Consider the following 12997-nt stretch of genomic DNA (forward strand, 5'->3'; position numbering starts at 1 on the left):
GTGTGTATATACCATGTGTACATATATCAGTGTGTTTATCGTGAAAGATTGTCGAGGGGGGACCAGATATTGGAGCTCGGACGAGCACTTGCCATGGAAATAATGATAAAACAAAGACAGGCTTACAAGATCTCTTCTGTGGGAGATAGGTTGCAAGGAAGAGAAAAGGGCATCCCCCACTAAACCACGAAGTCTATTTTTTACTTTGTCAAGGCAGGATAGGCTGTTTTTAGAAGCTCCAGCTCAGATGTGGCAGCTTTGACGTACTTGGCTTTTATATCTTCTGGAGCGGTAGATGTTAAATAAACAAATAGGGCGCAAGCAAATTACACGGCGATCTGAATGTGGTTAAACATCGATTTTTTCTCATATTCACATCTGCGAGTCGGAACATTTTACAACATTCCATTACTTCTCTATCAAAGGAGGAGGTAATGCATAGGAGGGCGCAAATCATGACAAGTAAAACCAGAATGTTGATAACGCGACAAAACGTTGAAATGCGTAAACAAACTAGAAACAGTTACTACACTTCCATCGTTAGTCGTTGATTGCATGTAAAACATCAGGTTTAAGTCTGGAATTATAAGTTAAGGTCATCGTAAAGTTAACAGAATCGAATCTGATAAAAATAAGTCGCAATTTTCATAATGTAATCATGTGATTATTGTTTTGTTTTTTGTTGGTTCAAATCTAGTTTTTGTTATTTGATTGACTTCGCTATTTGTTCAATTCCTTCCTTTTTGAATTGTTTATGTGAAATATTCAGTTTTGCATTTTTTTATATTTGGATTATTTGGATTACTGTTCTCATCTTGGATGTAAACAGTAGTTCGCCTAATCCAAATCATAATGAAATGGTCAATCTTTTACACGAGGAACAAAATAATGATTACACCGTATTACGATGAACATAAGTTCTTTGTTCTGAAGCACGTGTTTTTCTTCTTATAATAATTTCACGTTGAAATCGTGTTTTTTGTATTTAAATTTTGATTCTTTTATATTTTCATATATTTAATTGCTTAATGAATTGGACACACAAAACAAAATTTGTATCAATTTACTAAAGATTATATTAAGAAATCCTAACAAACAAACAAATTTTCTGCGTTTGACACAAAAGAAAAACGATTTTTTTTTCGTATTAAATTCCTGGAATGGAAGGTAAGTTTTTGTTTTTCACTTTACAAAAATATTATTCAACAACTTAAAAATAATCTTAAATATTAAAATAAGTTTATTTTTTTATTGCAATCCAATAAAAATATTGGTTTCGTGAATAAAATAAAATATGAAATGTGACCATGTGGGTCAATGTCAAGTTTCTTTCCAACTACTTCAAAAACTTTCAAATGACGACTTTTTTGAAGGTTTTCAATGATGATGAAAACGAATATCACATTTAAATTTGGGGCAGATAAGTAGTTTTCATGATATGAAGAAATTACTTTTTTTAAAAAGTATGGGATCACGACACTGTGTTATGTAAATTTCACGTAAAAAAAAGCACCCTTTTCTGGTCACCTTTTTCGTCATATAAAACAAATTTGAAAATGAAAAAAAATGAACGAATCTCTTAGTAAAAAACAGCGCCGGTTTTTGGGGGTTCTGAAAACGAATATCACACTTAAAAATTGCTTTATGATATGAAGAAATTACTAAGTGACCAAAAAGTGGGTGCTCATTTTACGTTACTTTTATATAGGAAAGTGATCCCCCACTTATTGAAAAATAATTTCTTCATATTATGAAAACTACTTATCTGCCCCAAATTTAAATGTGATATTCGTTTTCAGCATAACCGAAAACCTATTTCAAGTCATCATTTTAAAGTTTTTTGAGAGTTGGAAAGAAACTTGACATTGACCGAAATGTGTTTATTTAAGTAAAATTTTAATATTAAACTAACTTTACAATATGAAATGTAAGTTATTTTTTTACGCTTTACAAAAAAATCCCATTCAATTGTTTTTTAAATAATCTGAAACAGTTTTTTTTTTTTTTGCAATATCCCTCAAAAATATTGATTCTTAAAATTATATTAAACATAAAAAAGGTTTAATTTTATTGGAACCCAATAAAAATATTGATTTCGTCAATAAAAATGTGGGTACTCATGCAGAGAGTGAGCCGTGCTGAAATAATAACGTTATTATTTTTAAAAGCCATTCTTAACCTGGGGAGGGGAGGGTGTTTTGTGCCTATTCTATACTTTAACCTTACAATTTAAAAAAAGACATATAATTAAACTTGGAAGTACGATTTAAAAAATAGCGCGGCTCAGTCAGTGCATTAGCACCGCCTATTTAATATATATATATATATATATATATGTATGTATGTATGTGTGTGTGTGTGTGTTTATAAATAGTTTCCTGTCCTAATTTACCTATTATGTGTCTAGAAAATTCCGTTTGAATTTTGATATTTTATTCAATGTTTTAGGTTTTGGAATAATGATTCTTTTATTACGTTTACATAAAATGATTCTTTTGTTACGTTTACATAAAATGATTCTTTTATTATGTTTACATAAAATGATTCTTTTATTACGTTCACATAAAATGATTCTTTTATTACGCTCACATAAAATGATTCTTTTATTACGTTTACATAAAATGATTTTTTTTATTACGTTTACATAAAATGATTCTTTTATTACGTTTACATAAAATGATTTTTTATTACGTTTACATAAAATGATTATTTTATTACGTTTACATAAAATGATTATTTTATTACATTTACATAAAATGATTTCTATTACGTTTACATAAAATGATTATTTTATTACGTTTACATAAAATTAGAACTTAACAGAAACTTAATAAAAAACAAAATAATTGGTAAATGTTTACAATCGAATCCAAAGTAGTTTTACTGCTTAAAAAATAAAACTGTATTTTTTCTTTGGCCTTATGTCTTAAAGCCATTAAAAATATTCCGAAAAATAGAATGAAAAACACAAAATTTAAATATTTAAGACTTTTTTTATAAATTATGCTTAAAATTAGCACCCACCCCTTCCTAATCTTCCTAATAATAGATGATTCAATCTGATATTTAGATTTTTATGAAAAATGTGTTTATTTACTTTCGTGATTTCTGAGAAAAAAATAATGTTTACCATAAACAAAATAAGTACATCCAAAGTTTGTCGAATTGTTAGACAACTGAGCACAAAATGTTTTTTTTTTAATTTTACAAATACTTTTCTGTCCACATTTACCTAATATGTCGCTAAAGAATTGGTTGAATTTTGATATTTTATTCAATTTTTTATGTTTTAGAATACGGACAATTTTTTTAATTGAGTTTGCATAAAAAATATAAAGTCATTTATCACCAATTAACAGAAGTTTTTCAGTATTTCATTGTTTTTTTTTTTTAGCTTTTTTACTTTCCACGATTATCTATTATTATGATTTTACTTTTTTACATGATTTTACTGTTTGGTTTTACCAGTTTTTTTACACCAAACATTTTTTATAACATTTTCACTCCAAACATTTTGTATAACATTTTCACTCCAAACATTTTTTATAACATTTTCACTCCAAACATTTTTTATAACATTTTCACTCCAAACATTTTTTATAAAATTTTCACTCCAAACATTTTTTATAACATTTTCACTCCAAACATTTTTTATAACATTTTCACTCCAAACATTTTTTATAACATTTTCACTCCAAACATTTTGTATAACATTTTCACTCCAAACATTTTTTATAACATTTTCACTCCAAAAATTTTTTATAACATTTTCACTCCAAACATTTTTTATAACATTTTCACTCCAAACATTTTTTATAACATTTTCACTCCAAACATTTTGTATAACATTTTCACTCCAAACATTTTTTATAACATTTTCACTCCAAACATTTTTTATAACATTTTCACTCCAAACATTTTTTATAACATTTTCACTCCAAGCGTTTTTTATAAAATTTTCACTCCAAACATTTTGTATAACATTTTCACTCCAAGCGTTTTTTATAAAATTTTCACTCCAAACATTTTGTATAACATTTTCACTCCAAGCGTTTTTTATAAAATTTTCACTCCAAACATTTTTTATAACATTTTCACTCCAAGCGTTTTTTATAACATTTTTACTCAAAACATTTTTTATAACATTTTCACTCCAAAAATTTTTTATAACATTTTCACTCCAAACATTTTTTATAACATTTTCACTCCAAACATTTTTTATAACATTTTCACTCCAAACATTTTTTATAACATTTTCACTCCAAACATTTTTTATAACATTTTCACTCCAAACATTTTTATAACATTTTCACTCAAAACATTTTTTATAACATTTTCACTCCAAACATTTTTTATAACATTTTCACTCCAAACATTTTTTATAACATTTTCACTCCAAACATTTTTTATAAAATGTTCACTCCAAACATTTTTTATAACATTTTCACTCCAAACATTTTTTATAACATTTTCACTCCAAACATTTTTTATAACATCTTCACTCCAAACATTTTTTATAACATTTTCACTCCAAACATTTTGTATAACATTTTCACTCCAAACATTTTTTATAACATTTTCACTCCAAACATTTTTTATAACATTTTCACTCAAAACATTTTTTATAACATTTTCACTCCAAACATTTTTTATAACATTTTCACTCCAAACATTTTTATAACATTTTCACTCCAAACATTTTTTATAAAATGTTCACTCCAAACATTTTTTATAACATTTTCACTCCAAACATTTTTTATAACATTTTCACTCCAAACATTTTGTATAACATTTTCACTCCATACATTTTGTATAACATTTTCACTCCAAACATTTTTTATAAAATTTTAACTCCAAACATTTTTTATAACATTTTCACTCCAAACATTTTTTATAACATTTTCACTCCAAACATTTTTTATAACATTTTCACTCCAAACATTTTGTATAACATTTTCACTCCAAACATTTTTCATAAAATTTTAACTCCAAACATTTTTTATAACATTTTCACTCCAAACATTTTTTATAACATTTTCACTCCAAACATTTTTTATAACATTTTCACTCCAAACATTTTGTATAACATTTTCACTCCAAACATTTTTTATAAAATTTTAACTCCAAACATTTTTTATAACATTTTCACTCCAAACATTTTTTATAACATTTTCACTCCAAACATTTTTTATAACATTTTCACTCCAAACATTTTTTATAACATTTTCACTCCAAACATTTTTTTATAAAATTTTCACTCCAAACATTTTTTATAACATTTTCACTCCAAACATTTTTTATAAAATTTTCACTCCAAACATTTTTTATAAAATTGTCACTCCAAACATTTTTTATAAAATTTTCACTCCAAACATTTTTTATAACATTTTCACTCCAAACATTTTTTATAACATTTTAACTCCAAACAAGGCACATTTCCACTTTGATGTATTGGGCTACTATCAGGAACCCAAGTTGCAGGGGTACTATGTAGGGAGTTTAGCAGCAAATGTCTGTTTACATTACACTTGAACTTCTGCATGTCAGTACAGTTGGGGAAGCAGAAGAGAATTTTAAAGTATGAGCTCTAATTTATAATTGCTGCATATCGGGGGTTTCATTTTAAGAGTCTTAGGAAGAGTTATTAAGAGTCTTTGTCTTGAAGGACTCAGAGAGAGAGAGAGAAGTTGTATTGTAAGAGACTTAGAGAGATATTGTTCATGTTAGGAGAGATTCTTATATATTAAAATGTTCATTGGACGTGTAGAAGAAGAGAAGGAGAAAGCTCTTTGAGTGAAGGGATATAGTGTTCAGACAGTTCGGACATTGTGTAGACATGATGATGTTGAGACGTGTATGTAAATACATATAACACAAATATATAAAACAATTGGACTTTACCTTTGTATAAGAAACATAAGACACAAGAGCTTTACAAAAACACTTGATGGTTTATTCTTCACACGACCGGCCGGGATTTCCATCCTCAAGAATTCAAAGTCTCACATTTTTCTTGAAGTGACGTCTCGCTCCTAGACGACTGACTTTCTCTGAGTTTTCTCACTGACTGTTTTCTAACTAAAGTTTTTCTCTATCCCTCGAACTTTCTATTTTCCGTGACGTCATACACATGTTAAAACATGTGCATTCTTTCACGTGTCCTGGACATACGTGTCCAAAACTTTTCCTATTTCTACAAAAGGAATTTTTACCTATATTCAATATGTTAAAACATTATCTTATAAGCTGCATTCTTTCAATTTAAAATTTCATAATAAGCTTGACAGCTCACATTCTTTTCTTGAATATTTATCTATATTCTAAACAAATGTTTCGTTTTAGATTTTTAAATTCTCACACGTAATCCATTTCTAAACTAGATTACGAGGTTCGAGTTCCGCCTATGCCATTTCATTTTCATTTTAAACTAAATTCTCCATTTTTATACTTACATGAAAAGGGGACAGCCCTTATCATGTAACATAATCCCCCTCACCAAGCTTTCACGAGAAACACTCGTCTAGCTGAAAAAACTATCAATAATTCCCCCCACTCTTTATCTAAACCAAAACATAAGCATAGATTCCATGAACAAAGTTTCTTTCTTAGAATGCACACCCGTGGAATTCTTCCATTGGCCTCCTTTCCAGCTGACTACAATATGGTCATTTTTCAAGTCCAACTTAACCATGTTCTTAATGAGCCGTTTCCCTTAAGTAATTCAATTTATGAAATTTCCACTAACAATTACCACAACAGTGTTCCATTGACCACTGTATGCTTATTAACCCTTACCCCCAGTGTCCCTTGATAAATGGTGACTCATTTGTAATAAAAAACATGTCAAACGTAGGTATATAAAATTTCAAACGTAAAATTTTCACTGACTCCAAAAAATATAATTTAAAACTTTTCTTAAACTTGAAAAATATATTAACTATTGTGTAAAAACACTTAAAAAAAAGCAACTGTTACAAACTCTTAAAAACTGTGATCGCAAATTAAAATCAAACATGTTTCAGCATTTTATAAAAACATATTCTGTGGAGATCATAAAATTCCATAAAATCTCTCCCGTGAACAACTTGTGCTCACCAAACAATGAAGTACAACCGCACAATATATTTATTGTGTGATTATTATTTGAAGCTGAATTAGTATTGATACAACACATAAACATTTTAAGGCCAATCGATTTGGCAGGTGTGTTGTTACACACTCCTTACACATAATACAAATTTTATGACGTCATCATACCATCTGGTCTGAACATCATAAACCACATGCAAAATGGATATTGGCAGCTGAAAATAAGAACTAAGCTTTGACAACCTGCACATTAGTTAACATTATCGTCACCAACATCTGGTATTTTAGGTGTAACATTATATAATTTCATAACTTCTTTTCAATTTGCACATTTTTTTTATTATTCTGTAAAACATAACTCATAACTAATTTTATGACGTCATAGCATCTGGCCTGAACATAATAAACCACATGCAAAATGGATAGTGAAAAATAAAAACAAAGTTTCACCAATCTGCACAATAGCTAATTTTATTGCAACCAACGTTTGGTCCGTAATATGAAACAAAATATCAGTTTATAACTTCTTTGCAATTTGCACAATTTTTTTTATTTCTCGGTAGAACATAACTTTTAAAAATTATTAAAATTTGTGATTCAAGTTTAAAGACAGGCAGTTCTTATTCATATGACCTTAATTTATGTAAAATTTGCTATACAAACAGTGAAGAGGATATTTTAGTGCAATATGATTGTAAGGACAAGTTCACTACATTCAGCAGTGCCTGCCGCTTTCTCTACACAAACCATGACCGAAAATTGATGCACATTAAATATCTGCAAGATACAGAAACAAAGATTAACTTGTTTGACTTGTTGATCTAGTGTTACTCTTCATTAATTCTCTGTTGAGGTACCTCCTTATAATACATCATCATATTCCAGACATTTCTATTCAAAGCCATATATAAGTTTTTTTTGTTTATCTCTCCGTTTCAATTGTGACTTTACAATGAAAGAAAGAAGTTCATGAAACCATTTGTAATTCTCTCCCTGTTTTTCTGACTATATAAACATGCAAAACTTTAATGTGATGTAAACAGACATATCACTTACAGGGAATGGCTCTGCTGATATGGCCCATAATCCATAGTATCTCATTATGTTTCAGTTGCAATGTGTGTTTTTTTAACGCCAACAATGATACTTTTTCAGTATTTTTTGCTTATTAAATTATTACGTGAAATTATAGAATAGTTAACGTAACTTATCTCTCATTCTCCCTCAACAAACGTAAGAAAACTGAAACCGATACAGTCCCCCTCTCTCTCTGCCACAACAAATTGTAACCATATTGTTTATTATGTTAAATGCATAAAATATAAACGACATGCAAAATTTATGAATAAAGCAGATAAAGCATTAGGTAAAAGGAGATACTTTAAAGTCGTTAAAAAGAGTATTGTAATGTTGCTCTTCATCAATTCTCTGTTCAGGTACCTCGTTATAATACATCATTATATTCCAGTACTTTTCTGTTCAAAGCTGTGAACTTATGGAGCTGTATTTCATCTGTTTTTATTGCCTATATTCATTATAAAATCTCTAAAAACTATATTCCTTAAAAATATAAAAGGAATGAACTTTCTAAATATAAAACAATTTTTAAAGATTTATTATTACATGTGCTGATCTTACATGTGATTAAGTTTTAAAAAAATATTTATATTAAGCTGAATTAGAGATGAACAGGTATTTTTCTTCATTGGTTTGGAATAATAGGATTGACACATTGAGAAATACACGAGAAGAAATAGAAAATGTAATTGTCCCAAGCAACGAAAATATCAATCTATATGTGGTAGATGTATTGTTGTAAAATGTTTAGTTAAAAATCAAAATGATTAGTTAAATGTTTAGTTAAAAGTCAAAATAATTAGTTTAAATGTTTGTTATATGTTAATAATAATTTATATATTTTGTCTTACTAATATTTAAATGTAGAGCATTAAACTCGTTTAGGAGTTAAACGTCTATGATTACAAATAATTTTAACGTTCGGATGAATTAAGAATGAACAAATATTTTTAGATAAAATATTCCAACGCCAATTTTTTAAACTCTTTGTTTCCTCAAACAGTAAAAGTCTTACAAGCTTAAATAGAGGAGATTCTGATGTTTGTTTTCCGATTGATACAATTTTCTATGAGTTCATCAAAGAACATTTCATTAAATAACTCGATTGATCTTTAAGTTATATTTCAGACTCTTTTTGAAGTTTGTCTAAGACAAAGATGGTCCTGGTAGTTGCACGAAGCCATATTTACAACAATACACAATACATATGGTAATCCTAGCTTTGTATATGATACTCTCATGTCTAAGGAATTTTCTAGCATGTGTGGATTGTGTATTGAAAATGATTAAATGACAATTTTGCTTTAATCAATAGTTAAAGATTAAATATTAACTCGCTGATGAGTTAAACTCATGTAGTGACAACAATTTCTATGTTCAAATGAATTAGCGATAAACGGATATCTTTACACAATCTATAAATTTGAATAATATACTTTAAATTTGAGAAATATATATGGAAAATAAAAAATACCTAATAAAAAATAAATGTACGGTTTTTACTATAGGTTTTCCAACCGAATTAGTTACGGCTTTGGCATTAAATGAGTCCCTTTTAAGAAACTGTTGATAGATGTACATATTCCTATATCAAGTATCCTTATATACAGTAAATGCATGTGTTTTAGGAAGACAGAAAAAAGTTTCCTAATGAACCTATATATATTTCTCTCATTATAACAATGGAAAATATTGCATCAAGATTGTCACACACACACACATGCGCAATGTACATTTTCCTTAAAACAATATACGTTTATAATGTATGTATTCAATAAACATATCTTAAAATGCAACGGTTTATTAAACTCAATGAAAATGATTTACACTTTCAGAGCATGTGCAACTTATTTAAACATTTTATTCACATACATAATGTTTAGATTACTGCATCTTACACGTGTTTCATTCCATAAACCAAACATATCATCAGACTTTTTATCAGTTCATCAAAGAAGAAAATGTTCAAGGCGAAATAAAAAGGTTTAAAAGACAGTAAAACATCTACTTGTTATACATACATCATTAATTAGTTGAATGCTAGTAACAGTTTGTTGGTTTGCAATAAAAATACTTATTTTAATAAAAATTGAAATAACTACTAAGAATATCAATTCTGTAAGGTTCGGTAGGATACCTAATTCGCAGCTTTCTATTTTTTTTGTATACAAATATGCATCAGATGTTAATTACAAAAATAAAATTGCGCTAAGTGATTATTAAAACTGCTGATATTATTTGGATAATAAAATATGGGAATGATAGTAATGCATTCAAGTGTTGGATGAAATAATTTGTTGAATGAAAAAAAATGTTGAATTCTAAAAATAAAGTAAAAAATAAGAACCTAATTCTGCTGAATTAAATTATTATGAGTATTAATAAATATGTAATGTTATAAAAATATTCAGTTTAATATAAACACATTAGAAATAAGCGGTTATATTTCCACACATATGACTTAAAACGAAAGTTATTTTAAAAGACCATATTATTATCCATTGCTTAGTAACTAGATTATACATTGATTTGTATTATTAACTTTAATTTACTGAGTATTTAAATTCACTTTTCTTGTATTATAAACGTATTATATTTCTATTGTTAGCAATATATTTTATTATTATCTGTAGCAACTATGGTAGTTGTATGCTTATTTTTCCTACAAGATTTTTACTATATTATTGTTTATTTTACTTTATTAATTGTTTATTTTACGACATTAATTGTTTATATTTATATATTTATTACATAATTCGTTTATAAAGTTTGTTTTATAAAGTTATGTTTCTTGTTTTGTTGGCACGATTAAAATAAATAATGATATAAAATATTAAATTTCATTTATTTTTTATTTGCAGATGTTCCTGCTCGAATGTTTTTAATGAATATTAAGGGATCATCTTCCTCCTTACACAATATTCTTTGCACAATTATTTCCTTACGTGACGGACAACAAAAGCGGATGCATACAACTTTATTAGATATATATGTGTGAAGAGTTATGTTATCTGGATTGTTTAGCAAATAGTGATAAGAACATCGCACATGTTTCAATTTGGTGAAATTTTTGTTTAATGCTTTTATAAATGATAAGATATCGAATTGAACATTTACAAAAGAGAGTATTTTAACTTCTACACTACGAAATATCTCTTATCAAATAAACAAATGGTACAAATTGAAATTTTATAAGCATAACATCTAACTTGCATCAACAACTTCAGATTAAAACTGAAAAAGGTAGGATAAAATCTCATATTGTTTATCACTTGGTATTTGAAATCTTGCTCCAGGAGCAATTAAATTTAAATATGAATATACACATAAGTAAAAAGCCACATTATTGTGAAGTATGTAGATATTCTTGTTCTAAAAAAGCAAAATTAGTGAGACATATGCGAACTCACACTGGGGAAAAGCCATATTCTTGTGAAGTGTGTGGATATTCTTCTACTGAAAAAGGAACATTAGTGAGACATATGAAAACTCACACTGGGGAGAAGCCACATTCTTGTGGGGTGTGTGGATATTCTTTTATTGAAAAATCAACATTAGTGAGACATATGAGAACTCACACTGGGGAGAAGCCATATTCTTGTGAAGTGTGTGGATATTCTTTTATTGACAAATCAACATTACTGAGACATATGAGAACTCACACTGGGGAAAAGCCACATTCTTGTGAAGTGTGTGGAATTTTTTTCTCTCGAAAATCATATTTAGTGTCACATATGAGAACACACACTGGGGAAAAGCCACATTCTTGTGAGGTGTGTGGATATTCTTGTTCTCAAAAATCAACATTAGTGACACATATGAGAATTCACACTGGGGAAAAGCCATATTCTTGTGAAGTGTGTGGAATTTTTTTCTCTCAAAAATCATATTTAGTGTCACATATGAGAACACACACTGGGGAGAAGCCACATTCTTGTGAAGTGTGTGGATATTCTTGTTCTCAAAAATCAGCATTAGTGAAACACATGAGAACTCACACTGGAGAAAAGCCACATTCTTGTGAAGTGTGTGCATATACTTGTTCTCGAAAATCAACATTCGTTACACATATGAGAACTCACACTGGGGAGAATTGAATGCATATTAGACCCCAATCCCGGGTGTCTTTGATCTCTCTGTACAGGGTTTTAGCTGGGACTTTGGTATGGTTTACTTTAAATCAAAAATTTAAAGTAAACCCTGATCAAAAATTCGAATTTAAATGGAAATGAAAAATAAAATTAAATCAACAAACTGGCAGGATGTCACCCAGGATAAAAAGATCGACTCAGCATGGCTAGACACTGGGTCTTAGGAAAATGACGTTGCACCTTCTCTTAGGTATGTTGTCACAAGGAACAACACCAAGCTGGACACTCTACCAGACAGATCAGCTCCTAGTCCTGGAATCAGGCAAGACTAAACAGACAAAAAGACGATATAATCAAGTAAAGGAGTCTATTGGGGAGAAGAAAAAGTAGATTTTCATTTTTTAGGTGGTTTCGATTGTAAACATTTACCAATTATTTTTTTTTACATTAAAGTTTAGTTAATTGATGATTGTCAAAAAGTGGGTGCTCATTTTTATGTAAACTTTATTAAAGAAAGTGTTGCCTATTCTATATCTTTTTTCTCTCATTTTTTACTTCTTTATTTTAAACAACATTTTTTTATTTTTAAACAGAACGTTCCACGATATCTTAAGCACCTTTTTTTTAGCACGGTAACAAAAATACATAAGTATAGAACGTTTTATAATTAATAAATTAAAATTTGAAATAGAGAAATAATAATGTTATTATTTAAAAAGCCATTCTTAACATGGGGAGGG

At 28.2% G+C, this 12997-nt stretch overlaps 1 long non-coding RNA gene across 1 annotated transcript; it reads left to right on the forward strand.

Moving 5' to 3' along the window:
- The first annotated feature begins 919 nt into the window (after positions 1-919).
- LOC145271419 (uncharacterized) lies at positions 920-12783 on the forward strand. Its single transcript, XR_013865867.1, has 2 exons — positions 920-1167; positions 11028-12783. It is a non-coding gene; the product is annotated as an uncharacterized LOC145271419 (long non-coding RNA).
- Positions 12784-12997: the final 214 nt, after the last annotated feature.

The sequence above is a fragment of the Euprymna scolopes genome, chromosome 46 (assembly GCF_053919585.1).
Source record: "Euprymna scolopes isolate OS-2025 chromosome 46, ASM5391958v1, whole genome shotgun sequence".
Classification (NCBI taxonomy): domain Eukaryota; kingdom Metazoa; phylum Mollusca; class Cephalopoda; order Sepiida; family Sepiolidae; genus Euprymna; species Euprymna scolopes.